The following is a 27,753-nucleotide window of genomic DNA, read 5'->3' as shown; positions in this document are numbered from 1 at the left end:
TGTTCAGGTGCTGGGGTGAGCCTGCTCCAAGCACTGTGGAGATTAGTAATGTCAATGGGTTTGAGGCTGGACTCTCTTTTCCAGCACCTACCTGTGGGTATAACGGAAGGGCATGGTATAATATACCAAGAATATAAACCAAGATACATAAACCAAAGAATGGAAACCAAGATATAAATAATCCTGGGATAGGTCTGTTTAATAACCTTGCGTGACAGGAGCTGGAACACTGACACCCTCTGTGCTGTTAGAAAAAAAGAGCCAGGAAATGAAAAAGAAGTTTGTATTGTACTTTCAAGAGTATACATTAGAAGTAAAATAAAAAAAACAAGTCCCAGATTTGTGAACCAAATCCTAGCTATTTCACTTGGGTTTAGGATACCCTCTGTGACGCTCATAGCTTGCAAACAATCAGAGGTCAGAATGGTGCCATCATTCACTCTGCAAAATCACTACAGATGAACGTACATCTATAGGGAATAAGATGTGAGGTAGGAAGGTCAAGAAGAGAAAGCAGAGGCAGGAAAAAGTTGTAAAAATCCCTCTGTGTAAGTGCAAAAAACCCTCTTGAAAAATAAAAAAGGATGGAAAAGAAACTTAAAAAGGAAATGTAACAGAAGAAATTAAAAAGAAAGGAAAAATGAAGGCAACCTGTAGTAAATGAAGTAAAATATACAACCTCCTTCTGAATCCCAGTGAAAAATCTATGTTAGTTTAAAAAACACTGGGATAGGGAGGAAAACAGCTGAAGGAAGAATGACTGACAGCTAAACAGTTTAAGAGGCAAATCAGAGTTTGGCCCAAAGCACTGGGTTGGTTCCATCACCAATTCATTTAGCTAAGAAAACGAGCATAATTTGCTAACATCATTCATTTCTCACTTAACTGGTTTGCCTGTGTTTTGTTGGAGGGATACGGTGGTTATCTCAAACTGTCTTCTTAACCCATTCCTTCATCTCTGTGGCCAGATATTGGGAAGGATTTTGATGTTTTTATTTATTTTCCCATACATTTTTGCATACAATAAAAATAAGAAAGGCATCTGTTACTCATTTTAGCTCAGAATAGAGAGGAATAATTAATTGGTTTGGAATCATGTTTAAAAAATTGTGTAAGCTGCATAACTTTTATGGAGGTATAATTTTATATATATATCTGTTTGTGTGACCTCCTCTGGTTCCTATAATGATTTTCTTTCAGCTGCAAACAGAAAACAGATTTCAAGACTGAGTTATTTCCTGAAGAAGCAGAGATTATTGTTTCAGGCTTTCTCCTTTCCATCTTGCTCTTACCTTCTATTCCAGAGCTGATGAAATAGTAGAAACCATAAACCAGCAATGTCATTAATAGGATTTTATCCCACCCACCCCATAGGGGTGGCTTTGGATTTAGCCTGGCCAAAAAAGTGCTGTCTCAGCATTATTCCCTCCAGCTCTGTAGTCTGTCCTGTTCATCTCTTGCAATGACATGTGCTCCTGCTGGTATCAGTGTAAGCCAGCAATCAGTTTCATTTTGTCCCATTGCTCCCCAACCATTTGTCAAAATTCCACTTGCCAGCACTGCACACCTCGAGTGCTCCTTGTATCTTCATGCCTGCACCGAGGTGGGCATGTCCCACCATCTGCCAAACACCTGCCTGCCCACATGCTCCTAAAGCTTCGGTGCAAGCAGTGGCTTGTCAGACTGCTCAGTTTTCTCCTATATTCACTAGTCTCTGTCCAAAATACATCACCCACAGGAATCCCCTTGCGACTGTCAGTTGAGGGTGTTGTTAAAATTTAGTAGGATATAAGCAGGTGTCTATAAATAGAAAACTTATTGGAAGAAAATAACAACCCCAAAACACTACTTCACCCCCCTCCAAGTCTCCATGTAGTGAAAGAAACTGAGTGACAGGTGACAATTTGAAGAAAATTAACCTGCAATGCAATTGCCTTGTAGTCAAAGCTCTGATACAGTTAGGCACTCACAAACAACTGCGACCATACTTCATCCTGTGCAAGTACTTATGTTTTACAGTCATACTGATAGAAAGGTGATCACCTTGCAGCACTTTTAACAGGAAAAGATAGAAGAAAGGGTTACTTTCAAACTTGTAAATATCCACTTTGCCCAAACACATGAACAGTCCCACAGAAGGCACAAAAAAGTATTTCTGTTAAAGATAAACATGAAAAAGTGTTTTCAGGTTCAGAAAGTGTATATGTAGCAAATCAATGCAGTCTGTTCTAAGAAATTCTCACAGTAGCCTGTTCACAAAAAAAACAGATAAAATTACCTATTGTATAGGAGACTACAAGGCATTTCAAACATAAATGGATTCAGTCAAATAAAACACGTACTCTATTTTACTCGAAAAAAAGGCCAAGCCTTTGGGCCACAGTCTTATCATTTCATGGGCTATATTACAGTAGTAACAAATATATTTTTATAAAATTACCATTATCTTCTAATGCTTCTATGTCCTTTTTCTCTACTTCTTTGCCTCCACTAATTTGATCTGTCATTGTATTTGATTTCTCCACATATACCTTGCACACTGCTGAGCTGGTACTGTCATCTCTTACAACAATATCAAGCAAAAAAGATCAGCAAGGTTTTTAAATTTTGTTTTAAAATGAAGGTAATTAAAAGCAAACAGTTTCAATGAGCTGGGCAAAACTTGAGAAAATGTATTGTTTTGAATTTCTGATGAAGCAATTAGGGGGTTATTTTTATTGTTGTTGTTGATCTTTTAATCCAAACAGATATTTTCTACTAGAATTTTTAGCTAATAGAAAATCAAGTATTTAACTGAGAAGTCTTTAAGAAGTATATTTATTAATAATTTTCTTGATTTTCTGTATTTTTACCTTCTTTTTTTTAAATACAGATAAATGGCAGTTATTGGCAGTTACTGGCAGTTTGAGCTGTTTATTTTTTATCTTCCTCTCCTATCAGGTGTTTTCTAGTGCTTATACATAGGAAATTACTGTATCTTAAAAGAAATAAAGCTCCTCTGCTCAAATACTTTCTTTCGTTAGAGACAGAGGTAGGTCTATAACACATATACAAGTAAAGAAGTTTAATACATTAAGAAACACTATAATGACTGAAAATGAAAGAAGCAGACCATTTAAAAAAAGACTGAGTCTGAAATTGAAGCTCCTTGCAACTCTGGTGTCAGCTCACAGTTTTAATTATTAATTAGGGATTATAAAGAGAAAGGGTCAAAAAAGCGAACTGAAATGGTAACCCTTAGGCCTAAATCTGACCATTCAACAGAAGGAAACACAGCTGAAATCTTACCCTTAAATTCCACTGTAGTGAAAACGCAAATCAGGAGATAAACAGGTACATGAAAGAAACTTGATGATTTTTTTTTTTTACTCCTGTTGTTGCCTCCTGTTAATTAAAGCAACAGTGTAATGATACTTCATTAAAGTACCAATATAAGATCATTTTGGTCTCCAAAAACCTATTGTAAAACATGGAGTGAACATTTTCTCTTCCAAGACTAGCTATGTGCTAAAAACATGATTAATGGGATCAGGGGACAAAACTTCAGCTGCAGCAAAGTACAGCGGCACCAATGCATAACTAAACTAACCAGTTTGTTCATTACCAGCTTTTACAGAGGGTTGATACTGAATACTAGCCGATTTTCTCATGCTTGTACACATACACTTACATTCTGCATTTTCTAAAAACAGTAACTCCTGTGCCGTGTCATTAGCAGCCTTCCTCCACAGAGTTATAACACACAGGCGGCAAATCAGAGCTGGATCACTCCCTCGCTGTTGGGAGACAGCTGCTGCTCATGCAAAGACAGCTCCTTATTCCCAGTTAGGGAGGCCAGTCCTGCAGTCCTCCCTTAAACTCATGCAAATCTCCCACCTACATCCGAGGGACCCACTTGTGAGAGTGACAGTTTCAAAACTGTCAATGGGAGAAAAACACCCACTCTACCTCAGGTTAAGGACACTGAGGCTGCTTTAAAGACTGCAGCTACTCACAAAGTATAACGCAAAGCACTTTGCTGTTTACAGAGTACAGGGAGAATAAACCTTCCCACGAATTTGTGAGCTATACTGCAAATGTTGCTACAGTTATCACCAAGTGCAACTGCTAAATAACATCCCCAGGTATATTGTGTGGTCTGTGTTAAGTAGCAGGTCTAACAACTGTTAGCTGTTGCTAATATAAAGATCAGTTATTGTTTTACACATAGGTTTTAAAATAAAAATCTTTATCCTAAAGAGATTTTCCTCCCCCCCCAGAAGAAAATTGGTATGAAGATCTGCTCTCAGTGAAAGTTCTTATCAAAGAAAGAGCCAGCATTCATGGCCAGCATTCACGGCCAGCATTCACACAGTGACCATCTTTACCACTTTCTGCTCCAGGTGTGGGGGTTTTTTACTGCTCTTTTGAAATGTGAAACTCTTAAAAACATGCTGTTGAAACTCTTCTGTTATCAAAACCTTGATATTATGGAATTGCTGGGAAGAAGTTTATGGGTTTTGGTGGGTTTTTTTAACTGCTAAGTAAATTCATGAAAGAGATCTTTGAAAATTCAGTACTAGAGTATTTTGACCACTCAACAGCATGGAAGTCCCACCATGGTTATCCTGCCTTTTAACACGGTTGAGTTCATGCCCTGTCAGTCCCACCTCAGCATGGATCAGTAGGATCTCCTATGTAGCCCCTAGCCTCTCTCCTGCTGCTTTACAATAAAGATACCACAACTATAAAATTATATCTCACTTGAAAAATGTGAAGACCTGTGGACCTTAAATGGGAGTACAGCAAGGAGATTTATAAAGTAAGTGGATAGATGGCATTTATTTCAGATCAAGCTCTGCATCAGTCAGGAGCTGGAAAATAAAAACAACTTGTGACAGGCAATAACCTGTTCCGACGGCACAATGGCCCTCGTAATGAAGCTGCAATCACTCTTCTGATCTCCTGCAGTCTTGTTTCTTTCTCTTCCTTCTTGAGGAACTGGCACTTCCAATCTATTCTAATTTTCCTGATTCTAGGCTTTGATTTATACTGCTCTGGCTATTGTACCTCCTGTCAGAGGAGGGAGGAGTTAAGGATTCTAGGTGACGGGAGAGGCAGCGCTGACACGAGGGTGAGTAGGAACAGAATAATATCAGAGATTAAATTATTCTGATGGGTGACGTCTCAGCCTGTCTTGCTATGTAATAATTATACATAATATTTTTTCTTCAGTCCTGGCTGATGTGAAGAAATACATACCTCCCCTATCTAACCCCCCACCTCCCCCCAAAAAAGGCTCCATGTAAAATGATGGTCTAATACTAAGAGCATGGTGCTGAATTCAGACTTGGGACATATGGGTTCTGGTCCCCTTGGCATGAAGATGAGAGTAGACAGAAGCCATTTAGTTTTCCTTCTGCCTTTGTTTACTCTGATGCGGGGAAACAAATTTTTATAAGCTCTGCTTTACTAACAAAGTGCATCAAATCAAGAACAGACTTTTTAGAAGTGACATCTCAAATAAAATTTTTTAACCATGCTAGCTGAGAAACTGTCTATTTACAGGTCCCTGATGCCCTGTGCATATCCCATGTTCCTTTTGGTCATTCTTTCATGAATCTGAGACATTTTTGTAACATGACTTTCCATGTAGGCAGAGATCACTGATGCCCCTACCCAAAAGTACAGTAATTATACACGCTGACATATAGTTATTTATATTTATTTCATGCTTCAAGGGAAAACCATGCACTTTGCTCATCCCTCAGCAGTACTTTCTTAAATGGAAGGATACCTTTTTGAACTCTGACTTGGTAATCAATGCAAAACAGGCACACAAGAACCGATACCATCTGTAATTTTAATCATAGAAGGCATAACAACTAGTATACCTGGAGGTGATGCTTATTTCCACGACTGACCAATGCTTCTCAAAAACACCTTACACTGTTTAGTTCAGAAACTGTCTGTAGTGTGCCATCTAACAGCATGAAAGCCAGTGAATAAAATATCCCTTGCAACATTTTCAAATGTGCTGCCCTGTACTTTCAGCATGTGTGAACAGGTCATATGTGGGGGAGAAGAGATGCTAAGATGTGAGAAAGATTGTGCAAGATTTTGTAGTGTTTGCTCAGACTGAATACCATTCCATTCCTTTGGTATTTTGGTATCCCCAGACCCAGGGACTGTGACTTACAGTATGTAGCACTCAATATGACAAACATTTCTGGGATGTGTCTTCAGCAATGATATACTACTCTAAGTTCATAAAAGAGCAGTAGCATCCTACAATGAGCAGGAGACAGCAGATGATATAAAAAATGGCAATGCTAAACTAGCAGAAAAGTTATAAGACTGGAATCACTTTGCTTGCTTTGCAGGTCCAAAGCATTCAAGAAAGGGGATGATGAAGCAGCCAGATGCTGAAGTGAAGGAAACCATGAGACAGAAATCAGCTTCCCAGAGAAGCCAGGCCTGTCTTGGGATGGTACACTTTCCTTTGGGACACACACAGGTAACCAGGTTTGTACTTTTGGAGTGGACTGAACCCTGTGTTACTGCCAGGGTAGAGTTGATGCAGCACAGTTTCTATCCCATGTGGTGGCAGTCCTGATGCAAGCCATAAAAATGTCCTCAAAGGCAGTTTCCAGTGCTGCCCACCATTGCCCCAAAGATACTCACAGCATGGACCTGTGCTTGACTTTAATGCCTCTTTAAAGGCCCTTACCTTTCCCTTCAAAAAGATGAGTGGATGACACAAAATAACGCCCCTTCTTGCCTTAAACTGTAACATATCAGCATTATGTTCAGAGGTATTGAACCAAAAGATCCTGCTGCAAACCATCATTGAAAACAAGCTGAGGTGTGGAGTCAGCCACCAGAGATTTGCAATAATTATCTGATGTGGGAAAAGGGGCAATAAACACAGCCCCTGCTGAACAGCCTGCCCCTCTTTTTTTGTCTCTTCTTCAAAATTCTTCTGGTTTGGTATCTGTCCTCTCATCTGTGCTGCTCTTGAGCCCTTCTTAGACAAAAAGGAACAGTTATTGACCAGCTTATCTGTCTGTTCCACCATCTAGAGCACCTTCAGCTTCTGCTTATTAAATATCAGGTCATTAAATTAGAGGTGGAAGCCATGTCACTTGAGTTAAATGAACAATCACATGCAAAAATACCAAATTCTCAATGTTTGAACATGAAAAACTTAGAAGAACCTCTTGGCCTTGACATGATCATTGAAACTATTAATCAGACTGCCAAGCTTAGCCAGCACACTTGCAGATGAACAATTCAAAATATAGGGGGAAAATATCCAGTGGACAAATTAATGACAATTAACAGATAGTTCAGCATAGGTCATTTTATTTTCAGTGATCTGAAAGCAGAGCATCAGCTGTCTGATGAGACCAGTGACCAGTCACTCAGGACAGAGTGAATGTCTGTTCTCAGAAAAGCCCGTCTTCACACAACTGTCTTTGGGGCTTTTGGAAAGCCAATAATTTTCTCATGTCTTTCAGGTTAATGGCAATCAATCATTTACAGCCATTTTCCTGTATAGAAGCCCACTAATTATGTCCCATAATAACCATTTGTGTTGGCACTGCGCTCCAGCACACCAGCCTGATCAGATTACTTGCTTGCAAACAAATTTCTTCATCATTACCCCAGAGGATGGCACAAGCCTATACCGACCACATGAGCAAGGCTGAGTGGGGAAGGTGGCAGGCTGAAATATAAGGCAATTGTGAGGTTTTGTCCTGCATCTATTCTTCACCTACATCTTGACAACATTTTGTGTCCTGCCCTCTCCTTCTTAGAGCAGATAACCCCCCTGAAAGAGACAGATTGCAAACTGTTCATGCAGCAATGCTCTCCCACAGTGAATGTGCAGTACCAAGCAGAACAGTAACTCTGTGTGTGACTGGGGCATCTTCGATGGTCATGTAACCCATTGACTCAAAGACTTAAACAGCACGTTATGTCATTTGACAACTCTCTGGGCTGTCTCTTTTTGAAGAGTGATGAGAAGTGCATGACAGAAGGGAGAAGTGTATGGAGGAGAGGGTAGTAAGAAGGACAGAAACTGAATGGGAGAGTCCTTGGGTTTTAGTGCATTGGATGTAGACTGAAGAGAGAAACTTTCCTCTCTCCTCTCCCCATCCTTTGCTCATCACCCATCAGCTCTGGTTACCAGAGTGCTCCTTTCCATGAAATAATGTCTTTCACTTCTTTTCAGAAAAGTATTGCTCCCATCAGTTAGATGTTTAATTACAGAACTGATAGATTATTAAAGAAAACCCAAAAAACAAAAAAACAAACAACAATGTGGAGCAATGTTGGAAAAATCTATGATTTGAAGAAACATCAAAAAAAGAATTATTTTGATTTTCACATTATTTCTCCAATTAAGACATTCATCCTTTACTGTGTGGCAGATAGCACCATCATCTATGTATAAATAAGAGTAAGAGCAACTGCATGACATGATGTGCTTTGTTGTGGAGAATGTGGAAGTTTTTTGCAGATTTTTTTTCCTTTTCCCCTTGAGGGGCCGTAGGTATTAATTTCAGCAAGCATCAGAAGAAAAAAATGCATTAAATATCGGTATTGCATCGAATCCTAGCTATTCATGAACTGAGCTAGCTACAAAGGGTCTGGTCCTGTACTCTTCAGCACACAGGACTGGAGGACTGAACCCAAAGCTGGAATTTCATGTACATAATTTCCTGCAGGAATGCAAACAGCTATGTCATTATTTTGTAAATTTGCTCTGAGAATGCTTATCTAAGCAAAGACTAGCTCTCACTTTCCTCACTGTGCAATTCACATCAGAGTTTAAGGAGCAGTGGGAGAGCAGACAACATGCAGCCCTTCTCCCCACTGGCACGTTGCATTGCTTTAAAGCCAAGACAGTGATGTTCTCACTTTCTAGTTTAGCAGTTGTCCCCCCAAAAGAAGGACCAACAGCCACTTTAAGATCCTAGCAGCAGCAGCTCTGAGAGGTAGCTGGAAAAACACCTTGGCTTCTATCAGAGTAAATAAGTGCATCTGGGTTCTCTGTAAGATACAGCTTTGTTTACCACCTCTCCCCCTCCTTTCATGCAGCTCTCCCAAACACCCATCAAGCCCCAGCTTGCCAAGCCCCGGTATCAGAGGAAACGTGCTGCCAGCTGACAAGGACTGGATTAGGCTCCTTCTGAGGCTGCACTTTAAGCACCCAGAGGGGTTCAGTGTAGAGCAGCAAGAGGTCTGGCACTCAGGGTACATATTAATCCTCTCAGATCATGGCAGGGAAGCTCGGGCTAAGCAGGAGGTAACAGTCTTTAAAATCCCTGTGCCCATACACACCAGGTGAGACCATGTGCTCTTCTAGTGTCCAGGATGCAGTGAAATCAGAACGGGATGTGCACAGCCAGAATGTCCCCCGTGCACACTTGTGGCTGATTGTTGCAGCAGAGTGGGTTAAATCAGGATGGAGGAGAGAGTTGGCATGACGACTGCAGAAGTCATCCACAGTGGCCTGTGCAGTAACTAATCATTACACAGTAAAGGGTAATAATTACCTTCTTAATGCTGCAGTGCAGAAACTGGCTTTGTGGCAGAGCACAGTAGGGCGAAGAGATGGGGTGTTTGCCAGTGCAACAAAAATAAATAAACTGGTGTAATCCTGACCACAGAGGTCTTAACAGACTTTCAAAATAAGTGAATGATTTCTATTTACTTAGTTATTAGCTCTTTTCTGTCTACGTGCTCAGCTGCAAAAAATTCCTTCCTTCCTGGCTGTTGTGCGTTTAGTTTTCTTCCTTGGTTTGTGAAGCAATGAGGTGCAACAAATGAAATCTTGATATGGAGCTTTTATTGTGTAATAAATAATTTTAAAAAAAACACAAACCAAACAAAAATAAACCCCTCAAACAAACCAGGAGAGCTCTCCTGTGTTTTTCTCCTTGTTCTCATTGTTGTGTTGCATTAACAAACGCTGCCAGAGGGTTAGGAAACAAGCTCAACCACAGCCTCCTCATGCCTTGAAGGAAAGAGCTAAAGACTTTTTTCTTTGTTGCTTCTACTCAAGCTGGAATAACAGTTGAATTGAGAGCTTTTCACCTGCTAAGACATGCAATCAGGTGTCTCTGCTCCTTCCAGCTGACTCAACTGAACATAGCATTTAAAATGTATCAGAAAATGCAAATGATGCATTTCTCCTTTGCTGTTGTACTGTAGGCATTTGTTATGCTATCATCCTTAATACAGAATCAACATATCCTCTGTTGGTCTTGTCTGCTGACCTGCCATGGGGAAACTTGATGCTTCAACTGTTAAATTGTGGAAAAAGAAGGGCTTGGTACTTATTCAAGTCTCTAGCAGGAAGATCTCCTTTGAGAGAGGAAAGGGCCAGCCAGCCTGTGACCACCCAAGGAAAAGATGATTCAGACAGCCTCCAGCAGAAGTGTCTTCAGAAACTGCACCTTTTGCCCGAAGCAGCCAGATCCAGTGCCTCTCCCTGAACAGCAGCACATTTCAGTTCTAGGGTGCCACTCTGTCGCCTTGTCACATCTTCCCATACTAGGGAAATACTGCTGTTGCTGGTTTGTGTGGCTAAGGGCCTTCTCTCTGCAACTTTGCAGTCTGCCTTTCCCTCACAGCTCTGCACGCTCCCATACTGGGAGCTCCCGCTGGGGCAATGTATTCAGAGCCCCTGGGGCAGTGTTTTCCACTCACTGTTCCCATTCTGTAAATTCTCATGCTGCTATTCTTACAGCCTTGCACCTGCACACCCCAATAGTTCTGAGGTGGGTTGTCATGGGCAGTGATTGCCACCAATGAGAGAATCAGACTTTTTTCCCCACTTTTGTTACATTGTGGTTATGGCTTTTGGTGATTTATGAAAACAAACACAATAATGTTCAATGTGCACACAAGCACTGGGCATGCAGGTCCTGCCCCAGATGTCCTGGTTTCACTGGGACAGAGTTAATTTTCTTCCTAGTAGCTGGTACAATGCTGTGCTTTGGATTTAGGATAAGAATAATGTTGATAACACACTGACGTTTTAGTTGTCGCTAAGCAGTGTTTAGACTAAGTCAAGGACTGTTCAGCATCTCACACCACCCCACCAGCAAGTAGGCTGGGGGGCACCAGAAGCTAGGAGGAGACGTCCTGGTTTCTGCTGGGATAGAATTAATTTTCTTCTTAGTAGCTGGTGCAGTGCTGTGTTTTGGGTTTGGTGTGAGAATAATGTTGATAAGGCACTAATGGTTTTAGTTGTTGCTGGGTAATGTTTATACTAAGTCAAGGACTTCTCAGTTCCTTGGGCCCTGCCAGCGAGAGGGCTGGAGGGGCACGGGAAATTGGGAGGGGACACAGCCAGGACGGCTGACCCGAACTAGCCAAAGAGGTATTCATGCCATATGACGTTATGCTGAGTATATAAGCTGGGGGAAGAAGAAGGAAGGGGGGGGACTCTTCCTGAGTAACCGTTACACTTGATGAATCCCTGCTTTGCTGGTGATGGCTCAACACCTGCCTGCCAATGGAAAGTAGTGAATTAATTCCTTGTTTTGCTTTGGGTGTGTGTGCAGCTTTTGCTTGACCTATTAAACTGTTCTTATCTCAACCCTCAAGTTTTACATTCTTTTCCGATTGTCCTCCCCATCCCTCTGGGTAAGGGGGCAGTGAGTGAGCAGCTGCGTGGTGCTTGGTTGCTGGCTGGGGTTACACCACAGCAAGACACAACCAGGACAGCTGATCCAAATTGGCCAAAGGGATATTCCATACCATATGACATCGTGTTCACCATATAAACTAGAGGGAAAGCTGGCTGGGGGCCGCTGCTTGGGAAGTGGCTGGGCATTGGTCAGCAAGTGGTGAGTAATTGCATTGTGCATCACTTGTTTTGTGTATTCTAATTATTTATTATTATCATCATCATCCCTTCCTTTTCTGTCCTATTACACTGTCTTTATCTCAGCCTACAGTTTTTACTTTTAGTTTTCCCAATTGTCTTGCCCATTCCACTGGGGTGGAGGTGGGGTGGTGAGCCAAGCAGGTGTTTAGCTGCCTGCCAGGTTAAACCACAACACAGATCAACACATGCTCCAGTCACCGCAAATGATAAGCAGTGACAACCAGCTCAGGGTTTGAACATGTCCTGGTGGAAACTGTACAGTTACTGTGGGCAGAGTACTATGAAGGAACCAGCTGCTGCACAGCAGAGGATGCCCAGGACAGGTCTGGAATCCCTGGCTGCTTCTTTTCCCAGCTGAGTGCCACAAGGATAGCTTTCCTTTTCCCTTCTGTCTCTCCTTTATTTTATTTCTCCCTGGCTTATGTTTTCCCCATTTTTTCACAGTTAGAAACAATCTAGGCCATCAACTTGGGACTCCACTAATAAATCTTCATGCATGTGAATCTGTCTCAACATCATCTGTGCAAACCAGCCATAATGGGGGGGAATTTCTATTACACTAACATATATCATGTGTTGGTTTATGTATGTATCACCAAATATGTTGAGGAAATCACCAAATGAATGAAATGGGTTGGGAAAAGTGAAAAAAAAAAAATAGACCTGGTGACAGATCATGGGAACTGATAACTCACAAATGAAAGGCAGTGCTAAACTGTTAAACAGCCTAGCCAGCCCTGACAAAGTAAGGGTGAGCATCCCCAAACCTAACTTCTTTCCCTTGTCCTCTTTTCACAATAACTTGGAGAATGCCATTGAAATATTTGTCAAGAGAAAAACTCCAGTTCACTGGGGCCTGTCTTAATATTACATCACCTACCTGTAAAGTTGCCCAGTGGTTTCTAAAACCCACAAACACTGCTTCCAGAAAAAAATACATTGCCAATTTTTGTGGTATCAGCCTGTCTTTCCTTTCCTTCCTGTATTTTGCAGTCATCCTTATGCATATAAAATAGCTTTGAAGTGTAGCCCAAGCAGAGCTGCAGTTTTTTACAGCCTTGTGGGTAGCAAGGAAAGAAATTAGGTTCCAGATGGAATGGAACCAAACCCGCATTTTCCTTGAGATTTATTTTGCTTTGCTAGTTAAAGATTTTGGCTTAGAGTTAAAAATATTGTACCTAAACTTGGATTTCTAAAGCCATAGTCAAGAACATACACTAACAGCTTGATTTTTAAGCAAGCAAAGCACCCAGATTTTTTTTTTACAGTTATTTAGTAGAAAATGTGGGGGCCTCAGCTATTAAGAGCTTGGAAATGTAATTTAACACTGCTGTTGTGTGGGTTTCTTAATAAACAGAAAGCTTGACTTCTGCTCATTTCAAAGCTTTTCAACTCACATTTAAGTTCATGCCTTTAAACTGACATGTAGTTGCAGTACAGAGCAATCCTGCGTAGGTGAAAGAATGGTGCGGTTCCCACAGGACCATGGTCATAACAGGAGGACTTTAACCTAGAGAGCTTTCCAATGAACCTATGTCCCACCACCTACAGAAATAAAAGACATCAGTGAAGCAGAGATCATCTTCAGGAAGTATTTCCTTCATCATAAGTTCAGATTTAGTTTTCTATTCTGTAAAATTGTTTTTTTCCTTAGGACTCACTAGTTAAAAACCTATTGTCTAAATCCTGGTACAGCACACAAAATGATACAGAGCTTTGAGGAGGCTGTGATTTTGCAGCTTTCAAGTGAAAAGCAAGAAGGAGGAATCATCCCTCTTTGGCATTTGGGAGGGGCAGGTCTGCTGTAACGAGGTAAGAAATTGTACACATGCAACTGCCAAGGGAGGCTCTCTCCTGTCACTTTTACAGGGATGCAAAGGTCTTCTAAAGCCTGCAACATCCTTCCTCATTTTTGGCACGTATAGCCTGTTTGTTCCAGTTTGCTTGCTGGAAGTAGAAGACTAAATGAGAAGAGAGACTAAAGGCATAACTACGACCACATTTTCCCTTTCTCAACTCACTGTTCCCCTGTAAAAGGAACGCCTATAAAGGGAACACAAAGGCATTAAGCTGAAAGAGAAGTGTGTCTGCAAGGAGGTTATCTCAGGCTGTTATATCAGAGTTTCAGACAGTGGGTCAGGAAAGCAGACTCTGCGGCTGGCATTGAGATCTGCCTGGAAACCACGTGTATATCAAAAATCTCCAACTGTTATAATGAACCAATAAAACAAAGAATCTTTGGATTTATTTGTAGGAGGTCTTTCTGAGGAGTCAGGGGCTAATTAAACAGCTTTCCAAAATGTCTTGTGGTTGTTTTGAAAAGCACCCAGGCAGAAAGACAGCACATTTCTGGTGAGCAGCAAAAGCAAAACAAGTTGAGCATCTTCCAAAGAAGATGACTACCCCAATGGCTCCAAGTGATGCTCTGAGTGCAAGAGCAACTCTCCCTAAGCCAGCTCACCCGCTGTCCTCTCTCAAAAGTGACCAGTAGCAAAAAGCAAGCAAAGGGAACAGGTATACAGTGATACCTCCCCAGCATACATTTCTTAGATTGAAGCAGCTGGTGGTGTGGGGAGATCCCTGTGACTGTATTTGCATTACAAAGATTTTGGTAGTGTTTTTCTTGCAGTATTCTGTCTTGAATGGTTTTTATGCATTTATGCCTTTAGAATCAGCAAAACATCATACAGCTCAAGCATGCAGTGATTTTCTAAATTTATGCCTGTTAATGTCCACCTGAGAGCTCTGGGTCTGATGTGAAAAAAATGAAACAGCCCCCTGTTACCTTTTCCCTTTCTTCAAGGTTGCTTAGACCTACAGGCATTTCTTATGAGTCACATCATTTGATGGATGAGAAGTCCTAGTCTATTGAACACTTCTTCTCTGGAAGGCAAGTAATTCTCACCGTCTTTGTCACCTTCCTCTGTACCTTTCCAAGTTCCTCTGTATGGCTGCAGCACATGCATGGGCAGATATGGTCTCAGGGTTTAAGAAGATCTATCTCAGACCTGCTCCAGACAGAGGCTGATGAGAGGTATCCTGTGTATAGCTGCCTGTGCCAGCAACACCCAGGGGGGAATGGAAAGGCTCTTACTCCCTAAAGGGGAGAAAGATCAGGTCCATGTTATAAGCCAATTTTTATATGGAATAAAAAACAACTGAGATTTTGAAAGATACTGTATCAAACATTTCTTTCTATGGATACTCAAATTTAAGTAAGGTTCCTCTGTGCAGACTGTCACAGAAGTGCTGCCAGACACTTTAAAATCTAAAGAGAAAGGGCAAAGAAAGATGTAAGAATGCAAACGCTATTGTATACAATGTCCATGTTAGAAGCTGAGGTACAGGAGGCTGCTGAGTTTGTCCAAGGCCACATCAGCAATGTATGGTGAAACTAGGAATTCAGCTCGTGTCACTATTTTCTGAAAGAAGTAACAAGAAAATTGCTCCTCATCTTTTTAGTTATGTGTCATTTCCACACCCCACTTTGATTTCTAAGAGGTATTAAAGACAATAATGTGGAATATTAATTGCCAAATTTGTCATTCCAAAGAATGGCAATACTTGAGCTATCTGTTTTTTTAAAAACCAGATATTTTGCATTCCCTTGTGCTTCAAAGTAGGACATTTACAGTCTCACTCTCTGCTAAAGGAAGGAAGAGAGATAGTTACAAGGTTTCTTCAGATGAAACAGACCAAACAGTTTCCTTCATCTTCTTTCTTTTTCCTTCCTTGCTTCTTTCCAATTGTATACTTTTGGGGTTTTTTCCCTTTATTGAATCACATCACAAAATGATTAATAACAGTAGGATATTCCTTGCAGGTAACTGCTTCTGATGCCAAAACCTTTCAGTAAAGATCCTTACATTTACTCCCAGTGGGTAAGATTGTGAAAATGACTTGCAGACATCAAACAGACACTTATAATGAGAACTTAACAGTGAGCCCTTCATGTATTCTTTCCTTCTAGTGGCAGTTAAGTGTGCCGGCTATCACAAATGTCAAAAGCAGAAGAGTAACTTGTATTAACTTCTTTCTTCCCTGCTTTTTTTTTTTTTTTTTTTTTTTTATATATATAGATATATTTAAGAGCCTTCGGTGTCTGGCTAAAGGAAGAAGCTTTACAAACAAGATGGCCTGTTTATATCCTCACTGCTAGGGCTCAAGGTCAGACCTGAGAAGGCATGACATTGCCAGGTTAAATATAGCACTTTGTTTGGTGATGGCCTCTCCTTTCATGTCACTCATATTCTGACAGCTTTCGTCAGCTGAGAATACACTGCTAGAAAAGTGAAATTAGTGTGGGTGAAAGATCCCAGTAACAGCTCAGGAGATCAGTTTGCAGCTTAGCCTAAGCACAGAAAAGCAACAGCAAAGAAGATATCTCCCTGGCTAGTCCCCTTCCCCTGAAAGCCAGTCTTACCCCAACATCCATGTTGAGCAGCAGTTCTAAAGTTCAGTGAGGAGCAAACTGTCCATGTACTTGTTCCATACCAACCCTCACCAAGGTTCCCACCACCAGCCCTCATCTATTTTCATTTTCCACACACATATTAATTTACTGTCATGCAATATTAGATATAAAATGGAATAAACTGAATTTCCCACCATGGCAGAACGCTGCTGGACACATGGGAAAGTGAGTATCGGAGGGAACAATTTTTAATACATCATCTGGCCTTGATATCAACTGAAGTGTGAAGCACTACATTTAATCTACCACAGTAACGATAATGCAAGTCCTCAAGGACCCTAGATAATGGTGGAGGAGAAAAATGTACCCTCTCTGTCTACATATGGACATTGCTGCACTCGTGTGCCCTGCTCTCAGAGTCCACTAGCTCTGTTTTACATGAGAAATCAGTGTTGGGGCAGGGGGGAGCAGGAGAACCAGCAAGTCCTTATAACTTTTACACACAACTCTGATGCAGTATATGATCTGAGCAAAGTCATTGCATTGTAAACTCTACTTTGGCAATTTTACCCCCACTTAACATTGGCTAAGCTGAAAACACAAAGAACTGAGTAAAGCCCCAGACCTAGATCCAGTCATTAAACATTACCTTCAGTTTACTTCTCTCCTTTCATTTTTTCAAATAAAACCAGGTTATAAGATCTACTTTATTCCATGCAAAACTGACCTTATTAGCCATTTTTCTCTTTTACTCCTCACCAAGGTCTGGAGCAATGAGGAGCTTCGTTACCTTTTTGTTTGAGGGATGTTGAACATTTTAGCTTATTATCTGTTCTGAACAGAAACTTTCCTGATAATCAGCTCCTAAAGGCTCAATTCTCCAACACCCCAGTGCAAAGAAAGCCCCTGTGCATGGAGTCTGTCTGTTCCTGTTTTTATGTGCAGCACCACATCTGAACCTCAATACCTGACAACACGTGGTGAGTGAACCCTCACAACCCTGTCATGAGACCAGGAAGAGTTTCCCGCTTCAGGATGCTGAGACAAAGCCTACCCAAAGGTAACAAGAGTTTGCCCCTGACCCCAGCAGGCTTTGTGTCAGACCATAGGAATGTGTCAAAGATCAGGCAGGAGGTTGGTGGCATGATCAGAATCTTATCCGCGATCTCCTTGGTCTTGGTCCAGTGTGCAAAGCATAAAAATATCCTTCTTTAATTAAATCCTGATGCTTGCACAAAGCATTAGCACATTTAGTCTAGGAAATGTCTGATATTCAGTGGGCTATATGGAGAGAGATCAAAGAGGTACCTAAGTCTAATAAAAATGATAATCATGGGTGACTTCACCCACCTGTATATTGGTAGGTCAGCTGGTACAAATGGATTAAAAAACAAAAATCCCAATTTCTAGGTGATTTTTAAAATAGCTGGAGAACATAACAACACGTGTTTTTAACTTAGTCTGAAGTAGCTGAAGAAATGATACAGTCAGCCACTGAATAGTAATGAACTTATTACTACATTACGGGTGTGAGGATAAAACTGATAATAATTAGTGAACTGCTTAAAAAATAATGGAGGTACGTAGAAATAAAATAGGGAGGGGGAGAACGAAAAGCAAAGAATGAAAGAAAAAGAAAATAAAATCCATAGATTCAAAACAACAGGTATATTATTAGACAGTTTCTGATTCAGTGAAGTCATGCAGAAAGCAAACTGAAAGGCAAGATAGGGGAAAAAAAAAAAAAAAGGTAATGTGAAATGTTAAGGTCCAAGAGGTTGTTTGAGTCAAGCAAGCAGCTTTCAGGAAATGACACTTCAGCTTTGGTGAAACCCCTGGCTGAGGGAGGGAAATTATAATAAAGGACAAACAGAATGTCAGCTGTAAATCAAGAGGGCCAAGGATGCGTTCGCATGAGAGCTTTAGTGGGGGGGCAGAAGGGGGAACTGCAGGGCATTTCTGAAAGGCCTTGAATTCATCCAGTTTAGGAGGGAACCAATGTGATCTGCTACACATCCAGGGGGTAACAGGAATAATTAATGAGCAAGACGACTTTGCAGAGGTTCCAAATGATTCATTCGGGTAAATCTTCCCCACAAATGATGCTGTGCCAATGTGCACACTAGACCTACTTTTTTCAACACAAGAAAGGACATGAGCTTTCAGAATATGAAACATCGAAAAGGGAAACACTGGAACAAACTGATAAACTAAACAGCAGCATGTCACAAGGACATCGTAGTTATATATGCAAGGGTTTGGAAAGCATTTAAAATTAAGTGGCTACGCTGATAGCAAAAATATGCAAGCTGTTGCTGAAGTCAGATATGCTACAGAAGGACTGGAGGACAGCAGCTAGCACACCTATCTTTAGGACAGGCGCTGGACTGATTTTAGGTATTATGTACTGACAAATCTGATTTCACTTCCAGGTAAATTGAAACTAGCGAAAACTAGAATTACATACAGGACAGACAAAAAAAAAATAAAAATCATAGCTTCTTTCAAAGAAATGCTGTCTCTTCTATATATTCTTTGAAGCATAAAGCTAATACAGCAAGAAAAAAAACCTTGATAAGTGTTTGTATATAAGTATTTGTATATCTTCTAAAATTCTTTGACTAATTTTCTTTGAAGAATTTAAGTCATCATAGAATAAGTACCTTATTATTACAAGTTGGAAACTGTTCAAGGGAGAGAATGCAGGAACTACACATGAATGACCATTTTTAATTGTAAAAGTTTAACAGGTGAGCTGTCCAAGATTCTATACCATGTATAACTTCTTTAATGAAATTATTGCTGTTAGAAAACAGGAATAAGGATTGAAGTATTTCAGAGTGTGCTAATTAAGTTGCGTGAACCTAGCATTCAGATCACAAATGGAAATAAGTGTTGGCCAATGCAGAACAATCATCGATGGAGTGAAATACTTAGAAACCTTTGTGGATTCTAAGCCAGCTGTGACTACTCAAGGAAGGATATTGGCATCACTGTGGACAACCCAGTTGCAAATTCTGCTCAACTACAGCAGCGGTTCAAAAAAACCTCAGACCCAACAAACAAAACAAAATTTCCATTAGTGTACAGAAGGAGTAAAAGGTGTTAAAATGAAAACAGTTTTATTGTATAAGCCGATAGTCCTCACCTGGAAAATAGTGTCCAGATTGGTCAGTCCATCACCAAAAAAGGAGGTAGAAGAATTAGTAGCTTTTAAGACACGCAAAGTGACTGGGAACCCTGGGACTGTCTAACTGAGAGAAGAAAAGAACAAGAGGGTTCATGGTTGAGTAAGTGAATGGCACCTGTACAATGAACTGGGTGCTTCTGTTGCCCTTTTCATGTCATATAACAGAGAGGTAGCAATAACATTGCAAGACAACTAATTTAAATAAATCAAGGGTTGCTTGAAGTGTGGTTTTCCCGAGAAAATATGTAATTAACCTACTGAACTTGCTGCTACATGCAATCACTAAGGTAGTGAACTCACGGGGAGGCAAATCCAGATTAGCTGTTTATCCGGCCAGTGAGCATATCTGCAGTTTGTCTAGAATGGCTAGAGGTTTCCATTTGGTGAGGAAAGCAGGTATCTGTTTTCATTTGGAAATGGTCTCCAGGCAGTGAGCAAATACAAGCTGGTGAGCATTAAAACATTTTATTTCAGAGCAGAGCATATACCTTGTGCAGCTTTCCCTGCACCTGCCTCTGAATCATGTGGCAAGGGACATTGATAAAGACACTAAACTGGACAAGACAAAACACCTGCCTGATCCAATGTTGCAATCATTACATTCTAACGTTCTTTAACTGGATGACTGATGCCTTTTTGAATAAAAAAATAATGAGTAATGATAACAAATAACACAATTTCCATTAATTATTCATGCTAACGTTCATGAAACTTCTGAGATGTATGAATATTTTCATTAATAAATCATCGGTCACTGGCTTGCACTAAATGACCTCAGAAATCATAGTGGAATGAACCTGTTGCCATTATTCATGAGCAAATTCGTGAATCATTTTCAATATATGAACACTCTGCTTTCTAATTGACTAAATATGAGATAGATGAGTATGAAATAGACATCAGTAATTCATTGCAAAGATGAGAGAAAATTTACCAGGAATCCATGAAAATGCTATAGCCTATACCAGAGACTTATTTTTTTTTCATGGACAGATTTTGCTAATTTTTATTTCTCACATGTTGGAATGGATTATAAAAATGAAGGGTCTGATCCTCAGTTTGTTGATCATCCTATCTTCACCAAAATCAAGACAGGTTTATATATTCAGGCTATGTAAAAAAAATTGACCTGGAGCAATTACTAAGCAAGAGAATTCTTTTAAATTACTAGGTTTATGTTATCTCCTTGGTTTCCAACACTAATTTTCACAATGATTCAGAAGAAAGATCTATGAAGATATTTTTTGTCTCATTCCACTTCTTTCCCCAAAAAAGAACAAAAAACTAAAAAAACCCTACACCTGCCCACAGTTTGCTCAGAGCTTTTGCGAGAGCTTAAGGAAAACCCTGTCAGATGCTGGTTTACAGAATTTCTCACTTATTTGTATTGTGGCTGCTTCTAGACATCTTTCATTGTCGTCGCTGTCAGAGGTGCCCCATACATTATCACATTGCATTTCCCTTTCGGCAGAGGCTGACGAAACAGAGCTCTTACATGAGCAGTTGACAAAACACTGGCATATTCTAATTACAACACTTACTATGTTTCTGTGAAAGTCAAATTCTGAGCTCAGTTACACTGCAATAAACCAGAAGTAATTAAAGTCAGTGGAGTCACCCCTGATTTGAAAGAATGTAATTAAGATCAGAGTCAAAAGAGATACTGGAAAGACAGGAATCAGAGGATCATCTCGTCAAAAAGAAAACATGCAGAACGCCCTCAGCAAAGCAGCTGGCCCTAAATGATGGTCTGTTTCATTTTATCCTTATCATACTCTTAAAAAGGAATACATGAAGCACACGGACCACTAAAATCTCATTGCATGTCTTAGACTCACTGGCAAACATTCTTTAGGAAGTTCTTGATAGAAATGAGATGAAACTCACCACACTGTCCCATCCTTTTAGGACTTAAAATCTTGTTATATGAGAGACATATGTCTTTGGAACACCTCCTATTATGTATCTCCCTCTACAGGGAACAAATGATGCTAGATATAGGTAATGATACAGCTTTAAAGGTAGGACAGATGGTCCAAAATGACAGGCATGTCCGCAGCCTAAAACATTTTTACGTAGAAACAACTCGGGACCAAAGGGAAAGGAATGCAGCATTTTAATACAACTCCAGGGGCAGCCTCATCTTTTAATTCTGCCCACTTGTATCAGGGAGATGTAGGAAGTCCACAAGAGATCCTAGCTCAACTTGGTAGAGAGGGCTAGGGAATGCAGTCTGCTAGGCACAGGCAGTTGGTGTTCAGCTGGTGGATCAAGGACAAGCAAGTAGGTAACTGCATCTTTTGGACAGCTCTGACCCAGGAAAAGCTATGGCGACCCTGGCAAAACTTAAAGCTATCTTTGCCAAAATACAGGAACTGGAAAAGATGGGTAGGGTGGTGTGTGGCAAGTGTGCTAATTGTTTCATTTCATTACAGCAGTTCCCAGTGCTTGGTCCTTTGTGCAGACTGGTTCTTAGAGATGGGAACCCAGGCTCAGATTTAACAGGGCTTGAAATGCTACCATACAATTTAAGCTTTTTAAGATTTAAAGCTACAAGCATTTGTGAAAAAGTTATCCCTGCCATTCATATGGGATGGATCTAAGTCCTTTCAGCTTTCCTTAGCCTGATTACTGTTGTCTACCCATCCACCCACCCAAAGAACCCATAAAAGGTCAGGGCAACATTTTCACAAGTGAGTAATCCTCTTCCGTGCCTTCAAATCTCTCAGAATTAGCTGCAAGTTGCTGCAAGCTGTGAAGCTCAAAGCCAGAATGATCCAAAATTTGTGAATAAATGGCTAGATATAGACTGGGCTTCCCACCTCTGTTTCTCAATCTCTTCATATTTATTCCTTCATAGTTTAACCCACTGCAACATTAAACTCTGGGTGACCAAACCAGGACCAGCTGAACCCCATCTGCTTCTTTTTTTTTTTTTTTTTTTTGTTTTTTTCAGCTTGGGATTTAGAAGAGGAAATAGCTGGCTGGGAACATACACTGAGGGAACATCACTTGTTTCTCTCCCTCCCCTGTAAAATTCTGTGAGCCCTCACATTCCCTGTGCCTGAGGATGCTCTCCATCCCCTGCCTCTGGCGCTAGAGGGTGTGGAGATCTGGACTTTGGGCTGGGAATTCAACTCTCTGTGGATCCCTACTTTCCTTAAAATTGAACTCAAGTTTAAAACAAGTCTTGATTTCACAGAAAAGGGATCTGCTTGTCTGCGTTCCCCATGCTGTATTGCTATGGAAACAAGACCAGAAAATAAGTCTTTTGCATGTAGGTCATGGTATTAGTGCAGAAGAGAAAGTCTGGGTGAATGGGTGAGTGGGTTACAGGAGTGATGGGGCAGAGTAACTGCCTGGGATTGTATCAACAACAGTGGGAGATTTCATAGCAGATGTCCTCAAAAGACTACTGATTTAGACACCCAGTGGTCTGAAAGATCCAAGCAGTTAGAGCAACTGAAAGCCATGAAACACACACAGGGAGTCAGCACAGAGGTGACAGCCAAAATGACAACGGGGGCATGGGACTGAACACAGAGAGAGAAAAAAAAAGCTTTTGTTCACAGATGATGTTTTTCACTGATGGCCCCAGTTTCCCCCTTTCTGTGTCTTAGTGTCCCTCCTGGGCGATGGCACAGCACAGCATGCCTGCTGCCCCTTCCACATCCTCAGGACATTCCCAATCACACATGGTCCAAATCTCCCCAAGCTCTACCCAGATGTAGAGTTACAACCTTTTGGGTAGAGGATATTACTCATAATCTTGGTTGTGGATGGGAGAAGAGCATGACCTCTTTTTTTACTATTTTGACCACTATCTAAAGCAACTCGGGGACATTCTAGGCACCCCCTCCACATGTACTGAGCCCTTTTCCCAAGTGGACTGCAATGCAGAAACCACAGAGCACTGCGGGCAGGGGCAGAGAGGGCAGCTCAGTGGGGTACATGCTCGCCAAGTCAATGAGCCCACTGCGCTTCTCACTCGGCTGCTGCAAAGGCAAACAAGGCTGCTTTTGCGGTCCAGGAACCCTGAAGAGGGGAAGTTCAACCAAAGTTATAATCAAAAAGAGCCTAAAGGAGAGAGGGAATGTACTCTTTGTAGCTTAATGCGGTTTATAGATGAGTCATCGAGAGCCGCTGGTGTCATAAACCATACGATCAAGGCTGGTGTGTATTTAGACAGGGGTTGTGATTGCAGGCGATGCAATACCATAAAAGCAGACAGCGTGCAATACTTCTGATCCTTGTATTAACCTTCCTCATTGTTGGTCTTTTTTTCTTTTTTTTCCCTTCCCCTGAAGCTGCAAGGGCAGGCTGTCAAGCAGAGGTTGGCCCTTGTACTCTCCCACCCTCCCCCTTGCCTTTTTCCCTCCTGCAAAGGGAAGATCTTCCTTAAAGGATAGGGACGAGCCAATGTGTGCAGACACACTCCCCATAAAAATGTGGAGAGCTGTTATTCTGGCTACATTCACAAGAATTACCCCTTCCTCAGAGTCTTCCAGTTGGAAAATAAAAGCTACCACTCCTTGCCCTAAAGGAACTTCAGCACATGAAAACGGTAGGGAAAAACAGTCTTATGGAGCAGGGAGGAAGCGCCCCTCGTCTGTTCCCCAGCGAAGGGATGAACTCGCCCCTAGGCCGGTGGGAATGAGTCACAGGGCCCGGCAGCCTCCCCCTGGCAGCCCCATGGCAGCAAAGCTGCCCCCGGGAGCCCCGGCCGGCCCGGCCGCCCGCAACCGCCCGCTCCCCACCGCCCTGGCGCCGGCGGCCGCGGGGAAGCCGCCAGCGGGCGGGGGGCAGGCGCGGAGCGGAGCGCGGCCCTACCCGGAGGGACGGCCCTGCTCGACTTGCACCGGAGAAGCAGCGTCCCGGAAAGCACTTTGCCCCTCCAGAGCCTCCGAGGTGGCTGGGCTCTGGGCGACAGCGGCACCTCTGTGCCCCACAGCCGCTTCTGGGAGGCGGTTTTGCTGCCACAGCTTGATCTGAGCTCCCCCGCAAGGGATCGCTCCTCCTGACCACAAGCACCCCGTCGCGGCGGCGCGGGCGAAAGGGAAAGGAGCCCGGAGGCACGGCCGGGACCGGCTCAGCCCTGCCGGGGGCTCGGTCGGGCCGGGGCAGCGGGGTGAGCCGGCCCAGGCCCCGGAGCATCCTGCGCCGCCACCCCCGGCTCCCTGGCCGCACCGGGGTCCGGACCGCAGGGGCACCGAGCCGGGGAAGCGGGGTCGGAAACGAGCCGGGGAAACCCCTGCACCCTCCCCGCCCCCGGCGGCACCCCCCGGCCGCGCTCCCCCTGCCCGAGGCAGGACAGGAGACCTGAGGCAGCGGAGACGGGGGCTGACCCCGGGCAGGCGCACGGTCCCCAGGAGGGATGCTGAGGGGCGAGGGACCGCACTGACACAGCGGAAGCCTCCTCCCCTTATACCGCTCATCCCCGCATGGTCCCCGGCAGGGCAGGGGTACCCCCCGCCCCGTGTCTGCCCGTCAGCGCGCTCCGCGGGCAGGCTCCGCTCCCGGCTCCTGGTGACATTTTGCAGGAGTCGTCAAACAAACATGTCACAGAGGGATTTGGGAAGGGTAGTCCGGGAGATGTCCCTGTGTCGGAATGCAGCATTTATATAAAACCCCTGTGGACAGCGCTTGGAAATTGTGAGGATTCCTCCAAACCAGGCTGCTGCGTCTCTCCTCTCCCTCTATGCCATGCTAGGCTCGGTTATGGGATTAGCATCGCAACTGTAACTCAACAGGGAAAGGCTCTGTGCTGGGGGCAATCGCTTTGCCTTCTCTCCTCTCACTGCCTTACCCCGGTGACCCGGACCGCTATGGACCCTTTCAGCAAAAGTTTCCCTGTGTTGTGTTCTGCTCCTTCTACCAGGAAGCAAAACGTAAGCTAGTTTCTTGGACATTATTTTCTTGGCGGGAGCTTTCCTATGACAGGAGCGGATGAAATTCAAGGTGCAGTGAAGAAGGGGCGGAGGGTAGAGGACGAGAAAGAAAAAAAAAATGGGAGGGGGGGAGAAGAAGACAAGAAAACGGAACGAAAAAGGAAATTTAAAAAGAGAGAGAGAGAGAGAAAGAGCAAAAACGTCAGTAAAACCCAAAGCTTTCCTACCTGTGATCCAATTACCAGAAGTTGCATCCCATCCCGCTGGAAGCGGCTCGTTGCAAGCGGCGGCTGCGGAGCGGCCCCGGCTCCGGCGCAGAGGCATGCGGGCTGCGCGCAGTCAGCGCCCGGCGGCAGCCGCTTTATCTTTCCCTTCCATATCTTCCGAGGGGAGGGAGGGGGGCTGGGGTAGGGGAAAGACAGATTACTTGGCACCGTGATAACGGGGGGGCAAGGACAGCAGTTTGGAAGCTTTAAACAAGAACTGGCATTGTCCAGGCTGGTGGAGTTTTTGTCTCTCGCTCGCTCTCTCCCTCCCACACACACAGGCACACACATCTACACGCGCACCCTCCGTGGCTCTGGCCCTGGGGAGTCTCTGCTTCAGTTCAGCCAAGTTGAGCTTTTAAAAAAAATAAATAAAAAAATGTGCAGCAATAGTGCTATCAAACCGAGCTTAACGCTTTAGGTAAAGCTGGAGAAATTAAAAATAGCAGAAGCTGGGACTCATGAGTGAGCTGGTAATAATTCATACTTCCCTCAGCGCTTCTGAGGAAATGAGGGCAAGCTGCCACCTTCGGGGGGGGTGGTGTGTGTGGGGGGGGTGGGGGTGAGGGAGGGGAAACCGGGCGCCTAGGTGAGCATCTCGAGTGAATGTCCTTGCTGAGGTGCTGCGGCTGCGGGTCCGCTTGCTGCCCGCCTGCGGGGGCGGGGGGGGGGGGGTGTAGTGGTGGGTGGGGGGTGTGTGAGTGCGAAGTGGGTTCGATTAGCTGCAATGGGCAGGCGGTTTCTGCAGAGAACATTTACAATTTTCTTTCCATATGACAGGATTAGTGGCTGTTGAAGGCTCTCCTCCAATGGGATCTGCCTCGCGCTCTGATTTGGTGCCTTTGCTGAATAGAAATCACTGGTTCTTGTTATCTCTCAACACATTCTCCCCTCTTCCTCATCAGACACTCCCCTCTTCCTCATCGGAAGTCTTTATCTACAATTTGCACATCAGAACCGATTCCCCCCCACACCCCCCACACCCACACCCCCATAACCTCTTCCCCATCTCTCCCCACCACGCTCTCCTTTTTATTTCTGGTTACTTTTTTTTGCAGTTCCATGATAGCTGTAAGTCTAAAGCTAGGTACTGGAGAAGAAAGAGAGAAGGAGATCTTACCTTTAGATTATTGTAGTCATCAGGGTCTCCACACACTGTGGAAAAATGTTGTTACATTAAATCCAGTTTAGTTTTTAAAACTGATTATTGTGTGGAAATATTCATGGAAAGCTGCTTCCCCAGCACAATGACAAATGAATTATGGGAAACAGATTACATTTGGCAAACAAGAGTTAATTCTCCTTGAGTGTAAAGCATTCCCCTTTAATTAATAGTCACTAGGCTGAGAAGTATTTACTTTGCTTAAGGGAACTTGCCAGTTCGATGAAAATAATCTACATATAAACATCTTTAGGTTTGCTTTGTCTTTGTTTGCCTTTCTCCTGGACCGAAATTGATTTGTGGTCTACAGTGATGCTTTTTCCCTTGGGATAGGGACTGTCAGCGTGGGAAGTGGGACAGGGAAACCCATCTTGCCTGTTGTCTGAAAAATGATAGGGAGAAGTGATAAGTGAAGAGGAGAGAGAGAAGCACCTTCTGAAGGTGACCCTGGCTTCTGGCTGCTGCCTCCCCTGCCCCATCTCTCTTCTTGAAGGGCTGACGAGCCACGGCCCAACCACTCCCCTCCTCTCCACTCCAAAGACCTCTTCAATTCACAGAAAGTACTTCTTGGCCTGGGCTTGCCCCAGGCAGAGGAGCTTCCTATGCTACTCACCATATATTTAGCTGTTGCTCCTGGAAGGATCTCAGGGGTGGATTTACTCTGAAGAGGGTGATGTGCCTTCAGGGTAGCAGGTAGCAGAGTAGCAGATCCTCTGCTCTGCCCTGGGGTGGGTATTTCTCCTGCTTTGGGTGGCAGGGTTAAATCTGGAGGTGTGGCGAGCTCTGGATTTTGGAGATACTCAAGCTTCAGTGTTACACAAGTTTGCATTTCTTTACCTGAAAGCACTTGCACAGGGTTTAAGGGTTCGATCACTTGTAGCTCTTTGTGAGCATCAAGAGAGCTGGGACCTGACGTCTGCCTCTTGGTTTCTTGGCTCTCACAGAA

At 43.1% G+C, this 27,753-nt stretch overlaps 1 protein-coding gene across 1 annotated transcript in view; it reads right to left on the bottom strand.

Annotated features, from left to right (window-relative positions):
- Positions 1-26,092, bottom strand: part of CHRM2 (cholinergic receptor muscarinic 2) — a 107,359-nt gene extending 81,267 nt beyond the window's left edge. The window contains exon 1 of the mRNA XM_055711433.1: positions 25,607-26,092. The gene's annotated coding sequence lies outside the window, so the exon portion shown is untranslated. The remainder of the gene's footprint in view (positions 1-25,606) is intronic.
- Between the last annotated feature and the right edge of the window lie 1,661 nt (positions 26,093-27,753).

The sequence above is a fragment of the Falco cherrug genome, chromosome 5 (assembly GCF_023634085.1).
Source record: "Falco cherrug isolate bFalChe1 chromosome 5, bFalChe1.pri, whole genome shotgun sequence".
Taxonomy (NCBI): domain Eukaryota; kingdom Metazoa; phylum Chordata; class Aves; order Falconiformes; family Falconidae; genus Falco; species Falco cherrug.
The sequence above is the reverse complement of the archived record's forward strand: the minus strand, read 5'-3'. Positions and strand labels throughout refer to the sequence as shown.